Source organism: Pipistrellus hanaki (assembly GCF_964339955.1).
Source record: "Pipistrellus hanaki genome assembly, chromosome: 16".
Classification (NCBI taxonomy): Eukaryota; Metazoa; Chordata; class Mammalia; order Chiroptera; family Vespertilionidae; genus Pipistrellus; species Pipistrellus hanaki.
In genome coordinates this window covers 47,288,289-47,295,963 of record NC_140518.1, presented here as the reverse complement: position 1 = coordinate 47,295,963, position 7,675 = coordinate 47,288,289, and the positions used below count along the sequence as shown (strand labels likewise).

At 46.5% G+C, this 7,675-nt stretch overlaps 1 protein-coding gene across 1 annotated transcript in view; it reads right to left on the bottom strand.

Annotated features, from left to right (window-relative positions):
- Positions 1–7,675, bottom strand: part of SHMT1 (serine hydroxymethyltransferase 1) — a 1,020,383-nt gene that overhangs the window by 181,631 nt on the left and 831,077 nt on the right. The gene's annotated exons all lie outside the window — the stretch shown is intronic.

Genomic DNA, 7,675 nt, shown 5'->3' with positions numbered 1-7,675 from the left:
GAGGCCAGGCACGCTCACAGGTTCCAGTATCCCTGCCACCCACCTCCGCTGGATGTTGACAGCACAGACTTCATACATGGTGGGCAAAAGTAGGTTATAACAACTAATGGGGGAGAGGGGGACGTCCCTCAGCCCGGCCTGCACCCTCCTGCAGCCCGGGAGCCCTGGGGGATGTCCGCCTGCGGGCTTAGGCCGCTCTGGAGAATGGACTGCTGCCAACACAGCAAATAGCCTTGGGGAGTGAGTGAGCTGGGAGCGGGCCTAAGCCGGCAGGCGGACACCCCCCACGGGGCCCTTAGTGCTATGGAGAGGCTCCTGCCATCACTGCTGTGCTCACCAGCTGGGAGTCCAGCTTCCGGCTGAGCTGTGCCTCCCTGAGGGAGCTCAGGGACCACCAGGAGGAAAGGGTCGTGGGTTCAATTCCCGGTCAAAGGCACGTACTTCAGTTGCAGAGTGATCCCCAGCCCAGTCCGGCACACGCAGAGTCTCTTACATCGATGTTTCTCTCCCCTTCGCTCCCCCTCCCCTTTCCACTGACCCTGAAAAATCAAGGAAAATGATGTCCTCAGCGGAGGATTAACAACAGAGAATGGCCACAGCAGCAATTGAATACAAATCTGATTGGCTCCACACTAGTAAGCAAAGAACTTATAAAATTACAAACAGCTGAAACTGGTTTGGCTCAGTGGATAGAGCTTCAGTCTGCGGAATGAAGGGTCCCAGGTTCGATTCTGGTCAAGGGCATGTACCTTGTTTGCGGGCACATCCCCGATAGGGGATGTGCAGGAGGCAGCTGGTCGATGTTTCTCTCTCACTGATGTTTCTAACACTTTCTCTCTGTAAAAAATTAATAAAATATATACATTTTTTAAAAAGATAAAATTACAAGCAGTTTAATTAGTTACCATGACCGATTTTATTTTATTCTTTATAGTAAACGGTGGAAATTTGAGAAACAAGGACAGATTCCCACATGGGGCGGGGGAAAGACCCATCATGACTGATTTTATTTAACAAGGAGATTAATATAAATTTTCCCCCTAAAAAAGACCCAATCTCTCCCCCCTCAGACCCATTCCCTCTCCCCTCAGACCCATTCTCTCTCCCCTCAGACCCATTCCCTCTCCCCTCAGACCCATTCCCTCTCCCCATTCTCTCTCCCCTCAGACCCATTCCCTCTCCCCTCAGACCCATTCTCTCTCCCCTCAGACCCATTCCCTCTCCCCTCAGGGCCATTCCCTCTCCCCTCAGGGCCATTCCCTCTCCCCTCAGACCCATTCCTTCTCCCCATTCCCTCTCCCCTCAGGCCCATTCCCTCTCCCCATTCCCTCTCCCCTCAGACCCATTCCCTCTCCCCTCAGACCCATTTCCTCTCCCCTCAGACCCATTCCCTCTCCCCTCAGACCAATTCCCTCTCCCCATTCCCTCTCCCCTCAGACCCATTCCTTCTCCCCATTCCCTCTCCCCTCAGGCCCATTCCCTCTCCCCATTCCCTCTCCCCTCAGAGGTTCCCAACTTCAGACTCTCCCAAAGTCCCTCGGTTACCCAGGAAGGACCCTCACTGAGCCTGTAGATCCCAAAGCCACATTCTCACCCCTCTAATCCCTGAAAACGTCTCTCACCTCAGTGCCTTCTCACCCCCTTGCTTACCAGTCCTGTTGCTATCAGAAGCAGAACTCATCATCACCCAAACCTCAGCCTGCCATCTCTAAGGTAAATGGGCAGTTTTAAATCTAAGCAGCTGGCGGCTGGAAGCTCAGGCCTAGAGCAGGCTGTGGGGCTCGTCCCCAGTGCACCCCCACACCTCTTCTCCAGCCGCTGTGCCTACACAGAATTTTCCTAAGTCTTTGGTAACTTAAAGGCTTTGGCGCATTGCTGGGTTAAATGATAAACATCTAAATATTTTTAAATAACATAAAATACTGAAACATTTATTGCTAGATAAGTTTTAAATTCGCCTGCTCTTAGCTTTTATTAAAGACAGTCTCTTGTACTTTGTTGAAGGTATATTTTCTTGAAAGTAGGAGTGTATTTTAAAGTGTGTTGATAAATATCAATCTAAGAAATGCTGGCTGTTTACTTTTTGATTATCATTGGAAATTAAGGTTTCTAAGAGTTAAGAATTCTAATTAAATTGGAAAGAAATTGTATGGTTTTGATAATAGAAGGCATAAAGAACGGACATGCATTTTGAAAGAAAAAGACAGTGAGTTAAAGTTGTAATAATGTTTATGAACATTGTAAGAAGGTTCATGAAAGTTAGGGAAGGTTTGTAGGGAGAAATGTTAAGGGGAAGTTGTATAAAGGTCACAGGCTAGCGAGCCAGGACAAGCAGAACAGGGAAACTGCGATAGTAAAAAGCAGTTTGCAACCATTTAGAAAATCCAGGTGCAGTCCACAACCACCTGGCAAACCCTCTCTTCTGAACCAAGGACAAATGAAACTAAGAGAATAAACCCACTTTGGTATAGACTACAACCCTCCAAACTCATCTCTCCCTCCTTCCACCAGACCACTTGTCATAATTCCTTTTTTAAATATGTTTTATTGATTTTTTTCAGAGAGGAAGGAAAAGGGATAGAGAGTTAGCAACACTGAGGAGAGAGAAACATTGATCAGCTGCCTCCTGCACACCCCACAACCAAGGTACACGCCCTTGACCAGAACCACACCTGGCACCCCTCAGTCCACAGGCCAACATTCTATCCACTGAGCCAAACGGGTTAGAGCATGTCATAATTCTTGTTCTTCTAGTTTTGCCCCAGTAATATTAAGAGTATAAAACAATTTGTCTCCAGTAGGTTGGGCAGTTTAGACCCCTGATCTTTTCCTCCCAAAAGATAACATCTAGGCCTCAGTTGTATTTCAGCTCCAGGCTCAGAAAAGCAGCAAAACCAGACAAGTGACGCTGTGGCAGCCTCAGGACCAGCTTTTACCTCCCAAGTCACTCAGGACCACTTTCAAGCCTTCACCAGCCAGTCCCTTGGGGAAACCACGCTGCTGCAGCCCTCCCTTGTCCAGCCCACTGCTATCAAAGTCCGCTCCCCTGGGATCTCAGCGTCCCCCCTCAGAGGAAGTAAATACCGAGGACACGACCTTCGTCCCTATTCCATAAAACAAAAAGGCCGGAGTGCCAGGTCTGATCAAATAACGGAATAGACACCCCTCCCCTGGGAACTGACCTTTAGACCACTTCAGAGCAGACATTCCCTTTTGCTTAGTACTTGCTTACCACTTGCTAAGACCATTATCTTTCCCCTTAGGACCTGCGCAGAGAATTCTCTGCCCAGAAAAAGCCTGCCTAGAGTCCTTTAAAACCTCTGACTTTGGGGACTGGCACCATTTTGGGGCTCAGCCCATCTGGTATGTAGATGACCTAATAAATTCATAATTCTTTACCCTTTTGGCCTCCTGCATTCCTCCTTTGGTGACCCCTAACATCAGGAAGGCGCTCTTTTTCTCTTTCAGGGTTTTTTTTTTTTTAAATCTTTTTTTTCGTTTCATTTTGTCTTAGTCTTAGGTGTTTTGGTTTTCCTTAATTGATTTTTTTGGGGGGATAAAGAGAAACATCAATTTCTTGCTCCCACCAGGGATTGAACCCACAACCTTGGTGACTGGGGACAATGCTTCACCAATTGAATTACCTGCCAGGGCCAGTGTTAGGTGTTCCTGAAACTAACATGGTTTATCCAGTTCTAAACCCAAGGGGAAAAAAATGGTTTTCCCTATTGTAGCTTTTACTTGAGGAGTTACAGTCCTGGGTTTGTCAGTGGACACCACCTTAGCAGATTACCTTCCTTCCGTTACGATGAACAACTGAAGGTCCCACATAGAGGAAGGTCATTCAGCCACTGCCATTCTCTGTACAAGCCAATGTTAGACCTCAGGTGGGCTGCATTTATGCCATTCATACCTTCCCCGGCTCTGGGGTCTCTATTCAATTATTTGATCAGACCTAACACTTTTGAAGGTGTTCTCTCAAAAAAAAAAAAATGTATAAATCTGTTTAATAGAAACTACATGTCAATCCCTTGCCTCAATGAGCTGTACCCAGGCCCCCACAGAGTGTAAACTCTCAAGGACAGTCTACATGAGAGACACCTCAGAAGCTGGAAAATATGTCCATTTTAGTGAGAAGGGAAAGCTGGCCGTAACTCCTAGCAACACCCAAACAATGAAATGCCTCCCCACCCATCCCGCCCTGAGCCCAGGCCCACTTCCACCAAAGGAAAGCTTTGCCCATGCAGCTGCCCAAGACAGAGCCTGAGCAACTCCGAGGCCCCCGGGCCCCAAACTCTGCTAGCCAAGGCAGTTGACGGGCTGGTCCTGCCCTGATTGGGGTGCAGGGGGTGATCCGGACTGGATCAGGCTGGTTTGCTGGCTCCAATGGGTGTCATAGTGACTGGTCTTTAGGTCATTATGTCGTGACAGCATTATGGTCTCTGGATTTTTATCTATATAGATGTTTTCTTCTAGGATTTTATTGTTTTTTTGTTTTTTTTAAAATATATTTTATTGATTTTGTACAGAGAGGAAGGGAGAGAGATACAGAGTTAGAAACATCAATGAGAGAGAGTCATCGATCAGCTGCCTCTTGCACACCCCCTACTGGGGATATGCCCGCAACCAAGGTACATGCCCTTGACCGGAATCGAACCTGGGACCCTTCAGTCCCCAAGCCGACGCTCTATCCATTGAGCCAAACCGGTTTCGGCTAGGATTTTATTGTTTTGCTATTTGCATTTAAGTCTTTTATCCATTTTGAGTTTATTCTTGTGTATGGTATAAGTTGATGGTCTAGTTTTATTTTTTTATATATATCTGTCCAATTTTCCCAACACCATTTATTGAAGAGACTGTCTTAGTTCCATTGTATGCTCTTGCCTTCTTTGTCAATATTAATTGAGCATAATGGTATTTCTATTCTATTAACACTAGTGCTACTCTCTTGGGGCTCAATCCCACTGTCATGAACAGCCCTTGCCTCAGAGTCAGAAAACAACTTGAATAGTGAGGAACCTCAACAGATTCATATTTCTGAACAGATACACATTGGTTCCTTTGTTTTTTAATCTGCACCCGAGGATATGTTTTTTATTGATGAGAGAGGAGAGAGAGAGAGAGAGAGAAGAAAAAGAAAGAGAAGAGAAGCGAAGAGGAATATCAGTGTGAGAAACATCAATTTGTTGCCTCCCATATGGGCCCAGCTGGGGATTGAACCTGTAATCTAGGTATGTGTGCTGACCGGGAATTGAACCTGCAACATTTTAGTGTATGGGACAACACTCCAACCAACTGAGCCACACAGCCAGGGCAAGGTACACATTGTTTTATCCTTACTTCTCATGCCCTCACCCATTTATTAGGCAAGACTCCATTGAGAAGTATACTGCTGGCCTGTCCTTTTCCCAAAGGGGAAATACTGTTAGGGTTCGATGGTAACTGTCGAACCAATTAGGTGAGTTAAATGGCCTTTAAATATCTTGTGATTGCTCCATTGTTGAGGTATAGTGATTGAATCTGAGAGCACTGGTCACTTGTTCCTATTGGACCAATTACCATCTTTAAAAAAAATATTTTTATTGGTTTCAGAGAGGGAGAGGGAGACAGAGCTAGAAACAATGATGAGAGAGAATCATTGATGGACTGCCACACTTGGGATTGAACCCACAATCTGGGCATGTGCCTTGACCAGGAATGGAACTATAACTTCCTGGTTCATAGGTATACGCTCAACCATGGAGCCATGCTGGCTAGGCAGGAGTTAAGTTATTTATGGTAACTGATTTCTGTAGTGCATTCTTTAGTATCCCCATTGATGATGCCAGCCAATACCTTTTGCCTTCACTTAGTAAGGAAAACAAGTTTTACTGAAAGCCCTTCTTATTTTTTACAAACTGAAGACTACCGTGTTTCCCCGAAAATAAGACATCCTCTGAAAATAAGACCTACTTACAGGTTTCCTTCTGAGTGAAATATAAGGCATCCCCCAAAAATAAGGCCCCCCCTAGGCTAAACATGAGAGATTTGGTCCACTGATTCTGAAAGAAATGGAGTCACAAGAAATTCACCAGGAAATTCAGGAATTGGATTGCTATGATGATGTTCCAGAAGATGGTGACATGATTGTCATTGAATAAATGAGTAAATTCTTGATACTGTAGGATTCTCAGTTTGTCTGGTTTGTGTTGACAACTACTGTACTACCGTACCGTATACAGGTAATAAATTTCCTTTATTTTCACTTAACAATAAATGTGTACCGTGTTCTTCTTCATGGAAAAATGAGACATCCCCTGAAAATAAGACCTAGCGCATCTTTGGGAGCAAAAGTTAATATAAGACACTGTCTTATCTTCGGGGAAACAGGGTGGTTTGGATGATGATTTCCCCTAAAGATCCCACCTTATTGCAATATGTGGATGATTTACTTCTTTTTTTAATAAAAAATATTGTATTGAATTTATTGGGTTGACATTGGTTGATATTATGCAGGTTTCAGGTGCACAATTCTACAGCCCCTACTTGTACATTGTGCTGTGTTACCACCCCAAGTCGTCTCCGCCCCTCCCCACGTGTCCCCTGTCCTCTCCTTCCCTTCCTGATTCAGCTCTTTGCCCTCCTTCCCTTCTCCTTCTCAGTCTGCTCCCAGGAGATAGCATCCATCTGTTAGGCCTTTTGGCCTTAAAAGGACATAAAGAAAAATCACTATTTTCCAAAGTCCAGTTTGATATCTGGGACGTCTGATCTTGGAGCAGGGACTCCTCCCGGGTCCAGGAGCCTCCAGGGAGGTCGCCCCGGCCCTGAACCGGCCGTCAGCTGTGAGGGGTCTGGGGTTAATAGGCTGTCTCTCTCCGATGGCAAAGCCTCTGTATGTCTTTATGGTCCAATTTTTGGGAAGAGCAGGATGACACAGCCTTTAAGCCTCAGTGGAGAGTTTCATAAATCCCCTGCTCCCGAGACCCCATAGTCCTTCTTTCCTTTGTGTATGAGAAGGAAGAAAAGACTCACTAAACCTCGGGTATCACAGGCTTCTAGGATGCTGTGGTCACAACGGGACCACGGGCGTGGGGCACCCCTTTGCCTTAGGCCTGTGGTTGGCAAACTGTGGTTTGGCCCCTTGAGTGTGGCTCTTCCACAAAATACCATGGCCTGGGCGAGTCTATTTTGAAGAATTGGCATTAGAAGAAGTTTAAGTTTAAAAAATTTGGCTCTCAAAAGAAATTTCAATCGTTGTGCTGTTGCTATTTGGCTCTGTTGACTAATGAGTTTGCCGACCACTGCCTTAGGCCGTTACTACCACGGAGGATGCTGCTCGGGTCCCGCTAACCAGGATGTGCCTCACACAGCAGGAGCGCTCCCGGGTTCTCTCCACATCACATGTCTTTCAGTCAGGCGCCTTCCTTCCTAAAAGTTATTTTTACTGACTGCTTCGCATGTGAAGCTTTTGCGTTGCAATAACCTCAGTCCCTGAGTCTGACTGCTTGGCGCTGAGGCCCGACTCCCGGGGACAGTTTGCAGGTGGCTCCTCCAGGCGAGGCTGCTCCTCCCACTAAGGCTGCTCCTTCTGCTGAGGCTGCTCCTCCAGGTGAGGCTGCTCCTCCAGGTGAGGCTGCTCCTCCAGGCGAGGCGGCTCCTCCCACTGAGGCTGCTCCTTCAGGTGAGGCGGCTCCTC